Source organism: Papio anubis, chromosome 6, assembly GCF_008728515.1.
Source record: "Papio anubis isolate 15944 chromosome 6, Panubis1.0, whole genome shotgun sequence".
NCBI classification, from domain to species: domain Eukaryota; kingdom Metazoa; phylum Chordata; class Mammalia; order Primates; family Cercopithecidae; genus Papio; species Papio anubis.
Window position 1 is genome coordinate 140,863,226 of NC_044981.1, and position 10,244 is coordinate 140,873,469.

Sequence of the window (10,244 nt, forward strand, 5' to 3'; positions counted from 1 at the left end):
TGTTACTTGCATATGGGAATGTAATTGATGTTCTGCAATGGTTTTTAGGTAGAACATGCACCCAGCAACATTGTTGAAGTCTCTGATTAATTGTAGTATTTAGCTGTCAGTTCTCTTGGGAAAGTGTCAGTTTTATTTTACTACTTCTCATATGTATTTCTATATTTTTTAGATAATATAAATATACAAAACCTATCTGTGTCTATCATCTATATTCTTATTCTTGTCTTACAGAACTAACTAGAACATGTAATACAATATTATATAGTATTGTTGATAGTGAGTATCCTTAGATTTAACCCAGGGAATATACTTCTAAAGTTTCACTAGTGTCATCTTTGCTGTAGGCAAACAGGAAATTTCCTCCTATTTTTGGATAGTTTAGATCAGGCTGTATCAACAAATGACTTTAATATTTCAATGGCTTTTAAAGAAAGGTTTATGTTTTGCTTATACTTTTTCTCCCTTATGGGTTAGCTGTGGCTCTATTCCCATCACTTAATGCCAGGAAAAAAAATGATGGAGCTGGCCTTGTCTATTACAGTACCAGCTACATGGCTGGGTAATCAGTTCATGATGACTAGTGTGATGGCTTCTAAAGTTTTTACCTGGAGTAGAGAACACATCTCTTCTGCTTACATGTCATTAACCAAAGGAAGTTCAACAGTCATACCTGATTAAACAGGCTGAGAACATATAATCCTCCCTTAGGGATGGAGCATCATAATAAGAGACTGAAAATATTTTGAACACTAATACAATTTCCAACAATGAGTAGATTCAATTTCATTAATAGCTATGTCTGTTTAAGTTTTATGTGCACATGTATGTTCACTGCAGCAGTATTCACAATAGCAAAGACGTGGAATCAACCTAGGTGCCCATCACTGATAGACGGGATAAAGACAATGTGTTACATATACACTATGAAATACTATGCAGCCATAAAAAAGAAAATCATGCCCTTTGCAGGAACAAAGATGGAGCTAGAGGCCATTATCCTTAGCATACTAATGCAGGAACAGAAAACCAAATACCCCTTCTCCTCACTTATAAGTGGGAGTTAAATAATGGGAACACATGAACACATAGAGGGGAACAGCAGACACTGGGATCTATTAGAGGGTGGAGGATAGGAGGAGGGAGAGAATCGGGAAAAATAACTAATGGGTACTAGGCCTAATACATGGGTGATGAAATAATCTGCACAACAAACCCCCACGACATGAGTTTACCTACATAACAAACCTGCACATGTACCCCTGAACTTAAAATAAAAGTTAAATTTAAAAAGGTCTTATAAGACATTTTGCTCACAATTTCAAATTTAGTGACATGAAGTTGTTATTTTCTCCTCCTTTCTTTTTTTAAACCTGAAGATGAATTATCTGAATAAAGAAGTAAAATTTCTCCAAGTCTAAAAAGCCTTATTTGAATAATCAATGTCTTTGTTCACTTAGGGAAAAGCTTTTTTGCATGACAATTGTTACCTTAGAAAGATAACTTCTTGGCATTCACCTCTGTCTTGAGTCTGCTCATAACTATTGTGATGAACGCAGAAAAGCTAAAAAGCTAAAAACACAGACTTTTTTTCTTGATGTGAAAACTTTGCCCTTGATATTTTTGATATGGGGGCATTGGGTATTGGAATATTATCTTCCAAGACCAACATTATTATAGGGGAGGATACTAGGAATCTGGAATGGTCCAAGGCTATGACTGATTTAGAAAATGATACATTTTTAGAAAGAATAGGAAAGCAAAAAGGAAGACATTGAAAGATTCATTTGTTCAAGAATATATATTATCACTATAGGGTTATGTATACTAGCACAGTGATGGTAAGTGGTGTGTGTGTGTGTGTGTGTTTGTGAAAAGCAAGAGTTTAAAAATTATAATAGTTATCAGAGGCTCATTTGTAGAAGGCTGAGTGCAAGTTTTCTGCTGTGTCAGGCTGAAGAGAAGTTCAATGCTTTCATGGTGTTCCTGGGCATAATGTTCTTGTTAAGAATTAAATAAAATTTCCTCAGATTTTGTGACGAAGATTAATGTCGTTCTTCTTTGCATAACCCAGAAATCTAAAGTGCTATGTCAGAGTAGAGGACCTTGGTATGGCAAGGGAGCTTCCAACAAAAATATTTGCCTCCCAAAGACTGAGATTAGTGTTTTCCATGTTCTTCTTTCTCATCTGTTTTATTTTTTCTTTTGTGGACAGAATTGGGGGCAGTTTATTTAATTATGTGTATTATATTAAACTTCTAGTAGAAACCATTTTGAACATTTGCCTTAAATGATTTACCTTAATTTTTAAAAACGAGGTTTCAAATCTTTTAAAGAAATTTTTAAAAAAATTTCAAATGTCATTATGTGAAAACTACTAAAATATTTGGAGGTCCAGTGGAAAAATCCCTGGAGTAAGAGTCATAGCACTTGAGCCCAGATTCTTAATAAGAACCTTTCTACTTATGGGACTTTGGCAAATAGTATAATCTCCTGTGTCCCACTATACACAGTGGTTAAAAATAAGTGGGTGGGACTATGTGAAATTAACTGAGCAGTTTTCATTTGGGTTTCTAAAATAATTTATATCCTTACTGTAAGCATTTCTCTTTAATGTAGGTCAATGTCTTCAAATGCAAGAACTTGGAAGTAGGTGGAAAAGAAAAAGTGTATTCCTATAATTAAAGTCAAAATAGTTTTGGAACAGCTAGCACAGTCTGTAATTCCTTAGCACATCAGTTCTTCCATTGGCTGACTTTTGCCTTTCTCTCCTGTTACCTTCTTTTCTTGTACCGAGCTAGTGTACTTGTAAATTTACGAAATAAAACTCACTGTTTCATGCCTTCAAGCCTTAACACACATAATTTTATCTGCTTTTAATGCTCATCTTTATTTTATCTGTCTTGCAAGTCCTTAGTCTTTAACAGCTCAAGTCTTCTCAGTCTTCCTCATGAGCAATGTTTACTAGTTTATTTTATTATTATTATTTACTTCTATCAATGTATAACATTTGTAGGTGCTAGTTTATTTTGTGTCATAAGTGTTATCCAGTATGTACTTCTATCGTGTCCTTTATTGTGGACTTATTTATTAATTGTGGAAAAGGAGAATGCAAATAAATTCTTAGCATAACATCTAGCATGTAAGTTGCACACAATAAGTGCTGCCCATTATTATTAAGATTATTGTTCATTGGTCTTTTGAACTTCTTGAGGACAGCTATTAGCATGGGCTATTTTTACACTTCTAATAACACATAGAGGCTGGCACATGCTAGAAGATCAAAAATTTTTGTTAAATTAATTATTTGAAAGCTTTAGAAGCCAAAATTCCTTCTTTGCTTTATTAGCTCGGTTCATTCATTTTAAATTATTGGCTTTATGATTTAAGCATTTCAATTTGAAAGAAAATAATTAAGATTTATTTTTATTTCTAGATTCACAAATAAATGATTTCCACAGGGAGTGACCAGAGAAAACATATCTGTTACTTCATTTAAAATGAACAGCATTACCATAGAGGTGATTTCTGATGCCTTTCTAAAAGAAGACAAAGTCTTTGCTTTTGTTTTTTGCTTTCTGTTTTTTTTCTAACATGATATTAGTTTTCTATTTTTGTGTAGAAATTTGCTACAAATTTAGTGACTTAAAACAACACTCATTTATTATTACACAATTATGTAAGTTAAAAATCCAGGTAGACTCAGCTGGGTACTCTGCCTAGGGTCTCAAAAGGCTGAAATTAAGAGGGTGACTAATCTGGGCTTTTTTCTGGAGGCTGTGGGAGGCAATCCACTTCCAGGCTCCTTTAGGTTGTTAACAGAATTCGTTTCCTTGTGGTTGTAGGAGTGAGGTCCCTATTCCCTTGCTAGGAGTTGGCTGGAGGTTGTTCTCAGCATTAGAGGTTACCCACATTCCTTGGCTCATGCCCGCTCTATCTTCAAATTTAGCAAAAGCACACTGAGGCCTTCTTCTGACATCCCCTTCCACCACCAGGTAGAAAAGTTATCTCCTTTTGTGATTATGTTAGGGCTTGTGTGATTAAATTAGGCCAAGCCATATGATGTCCCTATCTTCAGCAACTGTGCTATGCCGTTGTGTAAACACAGGAGTGATATATTATCATATTCATATATTCTGGGCACTAGAACAGGACATCTTTGAGGGACCATTTTTCTGTCTACCACAGCCTACCCTTTGGCCCCCGCAAAGATTCGCATCTGTTCTACATGTAAAATACATTCATCCCATTCCAGTGTCCTCAAAAGTCTCATTCCATTATAGCATCAGCTCAAAATTCAAAATATCATCATTGAAATAATCTAAATCAGCATGAATGAGGTTCCTGAGCACAATGTCATTCCATTTGTGGATCTGTAATATTAAATAAACATTTATCTGTTCCTATCACACAATTGTGGGACAAAAACAGAATAATAATTGTAAAAGTGGTTGTTCAAATAGGAGAAAATTGAAAATAAAAGGGAGTCAAGGGTCCAAAGACATTTTGAAATCCCACTGGGCAGACTCCCTTAGGTTTAAAAGTCTGTGGCCAATAATTCTCTGTGGCTCTCAGAAATTCTCTCTGGGCTCTTGGTTCCACACTGTTGGCCTACTTTCTGCCAGTCGAATCATGGGGGTCTAACAACCCGCTTTCATTTTGTAATCTATTTTTCCCTTTAGCCCATGCTGTAAGTATTTCTACTGATATAGATATCTCACCCCATTAGACAGATCTCAAGTCCACAAATCATTTTGAGATATCTTTTTTCTATCTTTGGCTTTTGGTGAAATGGCTGAGGTACAACACCTTTAAGCTTCTTAGAAGCTGTTTGACTTGATTGAGAAGATCTATAAAGCAAATTTTTAATCTCTTGTGACTTAATATTCTTTTTGATCTAAGATTTGATCAAAGTGTTGCCTATCCACACAAATGACTTTTTCTCTATGCTCCACTTTCAAAAGCAATTTCTTAATTTTAGTAGCTTGTGCTGTCAGAATAGGCTGAAATTTTCCCAAATCATCAAATTCTGTTTGCTTTTTGTTTAACAGTTCTTCCATTAATTTATCTATTTCCTCTTACATTTTACCATAAGGCAAGTTAAAACCAGGCAGTACCTTTAACATCTTGCTTGAAAACCTCCTCAGCTAAATAAATAACTTTATCATCTACAAGTTCTGCTTTCTACATACATTCAGGAAAAAATTCTGTCAAGCTTTTGGCCACTAGAGTATTATGATCCCTTTTCCTTGATTTTCAATAACATGTTCTTTACTTCATTCTAAGCCTTCTCAAGCAGTATGTTTAACATCCATGGTTTAACTAAGAGTTTGTTAAAGCAAATCTAGGCTTCATCTGTCAGGATTCTTAAAAAGTTATTCTCAAGCTTCTTTTGGCCTCTAACACTGACTAATTCCAAAGACATTCCAATATTTTGTATATTAGTTATGACAGCTCCCCAACTCCTGGTACCAAAATCTATATTAGTTTTCTATTGCTTTCTAACAAATTACCACAAATAAAATGATTAAAAGCAACAAAAATTTGTTAGCTTAAAGTTCTGTAGATCAGAAGGCCAGCATGCTAAACTTTCTGCCTAAGATTCTCTATGGCTGAAATCAAGATATTGGTTGGATGGGCTCTTATCTAGAAGATCTGGAGAAGAATCTGCTTCTGAGGTCATTAAGGTCGTGGGTAGAATCAGTTCCCTGTGGTTGTAGGACTGAGGTTCTGATTTCTTTGCTGACTGTTAGCTGGGGACTGCTCTCTGCTCCTAGAGGTTGCTTGCATTCTTTCTCATGTGTACTTTCCATCTTTAGACTTGTAGTGATGTGGTGACTCTTTTTCAGGCTTTGATTCTGTCCAATCTCCTCTCCTATCTTTTACTTCTGCTTTTAACAGGCTCGTGTGGTTAGATTATCTCTCTCTCTTAAATAATCTTTGTATATTGAGATGAACTGACTTAGAACTTTAATTACATCTGAAAACTCCCTTCAAAACAGAGCCTAGTTTAGTGTTTGATTGAATAAATGGAGGCTTAAAAAACTTTTTTGAGGCGTGGGTGATCTTTAGACCTCTTCCTACTACAATGATTACTAGATAATTGATTTACATAAATCAATTTGAAGTCAAGATATACAACTTTTTATTCAATAAGAAGTTTTTAATCTATATTTAATGTATCCATTATAAGCATCATATTTAACACTTCTCCAGTTTTATTAATTCCATACTTCTCTCTTGACGTACAATCAACATTCCTTAAAAACTCACAGAACAATTTTTTTTTTTTTTTGAGACGGAGTCTCGCTCTGTCGCCCAGGCTGGAGTGCAGTGGCCGGATCTCAACTCACTGCAAGCTCCGCCTCTCGGATTTACGCCATTCTCCTGCCTCAGCCTCCCGAGTAGCTGGGACTACAGGTGCCCGCCACCTCGCCTGGCTAGTTTTTTGTATTTTTTAGTAGAGACGGGGTTTCACCGTGTTAGCCAGGATGGTCTAGATCTCTTGACCTCGTGATCCACCTGTCTCGGCCTCCCAAAGTGCTGGGATTACAGGCTTGAGTCACCGCGCCTGGCACAATTTTTATCTTACTAATAGGTTTCCTTGAAATTGTCTCTTATGATATCTTCAATGATTTAAAAATTTTGACCTAATTGTAGAGCTTCGTTATCTTTGAATGTGAACGTGTTCTTCATATCTTAGTATAAGAAAACAGAGAATCAGATTATCAAATCAGACTCAGATAAATTAAACTTTTTAGCTGGTATCACACTTAACTAATAATTTCAAATAGTCTTAGTTTTCGTATCAGAAGTCTGTTATTTGCAGTTTTAAATATTAGTCTGGATCATCTTTTTTCTTACATAAAGAGAGAGAATATATTGCAGATCATTTGCTTTCCATAGCACATAAACATTTAAAAGATGAAATACCAGTGGTGTACTTTTCTGTAAAGAAATAGGCTTTTCCAAAATTTCTTTCTTTTTTATTTATTATATACTTTGTGTTCTGTGGACCAGAGGCTAACTCATTCACACGTGCATGTGTGCATGTGTGCGTGCACGTGAGTATACACACACACACACACACACTTCAAGCACACTGATATTGTTAGGAGAGAATAATGAAGCCAATGAGAGGGCTTAGCAGAAGTGGCATGTAAAGAAACTGCATTTTGGGAAAAGGTAATAAAAATGTAGACATGATGTAGCCTACTCAATATTCATTTTCCTTTTTATACTCAGAAAATTCAGATATTTGGAGTGAGGGAAGCAGCAGTGTATTCAATTCAAAACAAAATTCCAGTCCCTTTTGCCAATAACAATGGCCATGTAACCCAATTGTGGACAATGATTTATAGGTAGAAATGAGGCCTCTGGGAAAGCTTCTTGCAAAGGGGTCAGATTCAGTGGGTGTATGTTTTTGCCTTTCTTCATTATGGATTGGTTCCAGATGTGGAGCATCATCTTATGGCCACAAAGCCACTCTGAGAGAAGTATTAAGAGGAATGAAGAGACTTTATCCGTGATGTCTATGAGCTCCTGAACTGATACCAGAAAGTACTTATCTCTGGACATCTCACGATGTGAGAAAAAACACAACATATAATTTGTTTAGGCTGTTGTTGGCGGGGGAGGGTTGTGTTACTTGGCAGCAATTCTTCACTCACATAGTAGTTCAGAGTAGTGCCTAGAGGAAATGATTACATCACCATAATAGAGGAGTACATGAATCCTTTGACCTGCTGAAATATAGGAGTCCTACCTTATTCGTGGTTGTGCTGCCAGGTCTCAGTTACACGCAGTTAACTGCAGTCCAAAAATATTAAATGCAAAATTACAGAAATAAACAATTGATAAGTTTTAAATTGTGTGTTATTCTAAGTAGCATTTTGGAATCACAAGCTGTCCTCTATCTGGGTAAGATAGTTGTATTACCCTATCTGGGTAAGATAGTTGTATTATTAGTTGTTATTAATCTCTTACTGTGTGCAATTTATAAATTAAACTTTATTGTAGGTATGTATGTATAAAAAAAAACATAGTGTATATAGGGTTTGGTGTTTTCTGTCATTTCAATCATCTTTTGAGGGTCTTGGAACATATTCCCTAAGGATAAGGTGGTGACTTGACTTATATGTCTAATAGCGGTTGGCTGTGTGAAAATATAATCTCTTGTACTGGTCTAAAAACTCCTCAGAGGATTTTCAATCTTTGTTTCTTTTCTTTTCTTTCTTTCTTTCTTTTTTTTTTACTAGGCAAAGAACTTTATTAACCTTTGTTTCAAACTTGATTCCCAGGTTTCTTCGGCTTAATTAGCTGCAAAGAATGAATTGTGTATAAGCAAAAACTGAAAAGAGCTGCAGTGTCCAAGGGGCTTGGGCTTAAAAATATTAGAGATCTAGATTTTATCAGATCCATAAACAAAAATTTCTTTAAAAGCAGTCATAATATAAAATAGCAGCTCCCAGTAACTTCTTCAAGTTTTATCTTCAGAAGTTGACTCAATTCAGTTTGCCTCATTCTTAGAAGCCTCATCAAAATTCTCCACAAGATCTGGAACTTCATCATCATCATCCTCTCCAGTAGCAAGTGGTGCTTTTCCATACACAAATTGTTTGGGTAGAGCTTCGGCCAGTCTCGTTAAACTAGTCAGACTATCTGCGCCAAGCTGGTTTAAGATGCTGGGTAGCATTTCTGTCAGCTGCTTCGTCTCAGCATGGCCTGTACAATGGTGAAAGTCAGTGGCTGCCAGAGATGCCTGAACCTAGGGTTGTTAAAGTGGATCACTGTTCATTGGTTTGTAAACATATACCTCTTTGTCCCCGGAGATATTGTTTACCCTAACTTCTTTAGGAGGGCAGGAGTTTTTATCATCTGCTGTGGCTGTTCTATGAACCACCTTCTTCTTTCTAAAGGCAGTTCCTTTCCCACCAATCTTGTGTGTGCCTGCAGTTTGAAAAGCAGGATTTTTCCTGGTTCATGATTGTTTCTTTCATCTTGTCGGAGCGAATAAGGGGCCGCGCGGGGGACTAGGGTTGGTGCTCAAGGGGTCTCGGGTGGACCAGCTGAGATTAGGCACACACACGCGGGGACGCAAGATGGCAGCTCAATCTTTGTTTCTAACACATTTTAGCAGGATTCTAAAATACTATTGATGAGTTTAAGCTTTGTATTATGAGAACCAATTAAGTCAATGAGGGCAAAGAAGCATTCAATTTAGATTCTTGCAGCTTGCCATGTAAAGATTATTTTTATTATGAAAGGGAAATAGGGAATAGAAATAATCTCTTATGAGGAAAAAAAGGGGAAAGGTCCTAAGGAATCCCAGTATGAATTTGCAGCTAGAACTTCAGAAGATTAAGGGCAACCATCCTCCCACTCAGCATCACAAAAGAGTGTATTCAGATAGGAGGAGCCATAACGCAGGAAAATATAAAAGACCGGTATGGAATGGTGTGGAATGTGTCAAGAGCCTTGTGGGAAATACAAAATGGGAATTTGTAGAAGTTGTATTCTGGGTACGATCTGTTTGATGTGTGTTATAGTATGATTTTCACAGATGATTATGAGAAGGGAAATTTTGGATTTTTATTTTGTGTTGAGTAGCACAATTGTGAAACTGGAAAAATGCAGCAGGACTTTGTCTTTGCAGGTGTTTCATTTCCATTTACTAACATTGATAAGAGAAGTCTATAACTGAAATTTAGTAATTTTATAAAAGAGTTTCTAATTTTAAATTTTTTTTCTTTCGATTGGGAAAAATTTTGTTAGTACTTGAGTGGATAAAAAACATACTTAGATATCACTCATTTTTAGTTAATTAAGAAATTCTTACTATGAATTTATTGAGTGCCTGCCATGTTGCAGGCACTGTGTTTGGGGCTGCAAATGTAGCAGTGAACAGCCGGATCTGTTTTCTGCTCTCTGAAATTAACGTCTTCCATGAAAGATGGGCACTGAAGGAATAATAATAAAGTGACCATTCTTGGGATGAGGAAATACAGAAGTAACAAAGTGAGAGGAGGCAGAAATCCAGATATTAGGAAATTCTGGGTACACAGGAAAAGGATAAGAGAATGTTTAGTCTAAATCTGGTAGAATGATAAACTGTGCTCGTAAAGGGAGCTTCTTACATTTGTATTTAAAAACGGCTATCAAGGTTCAGGAATTTCCCTGTTTAGAAGATTTTTATGCCACATGTTCTAAGCTAAAATACCAACTTTTAAAATCCAACAAACTTT

General features: G+C 36.0%; 1 pseudogene across 1 annotated transcript; it reads right to left on the reverse strand.

Annotated features, from left to right (window-relative positions):
* Positions 1-8,243: 8,243 nt before the first annotated feature.
* LOC100999190 lies at positions 8,244-9,110 on the reverse strand (annotated as a pseudogene). Its single transcript, XR_160705.5, has one exon. The product of XR_160705.5 is annotated as a transcription factor BTF3 pseudogene (transcript).
* Positions 9,111-10,244: the final 1,134 nt, after the last annotated feature.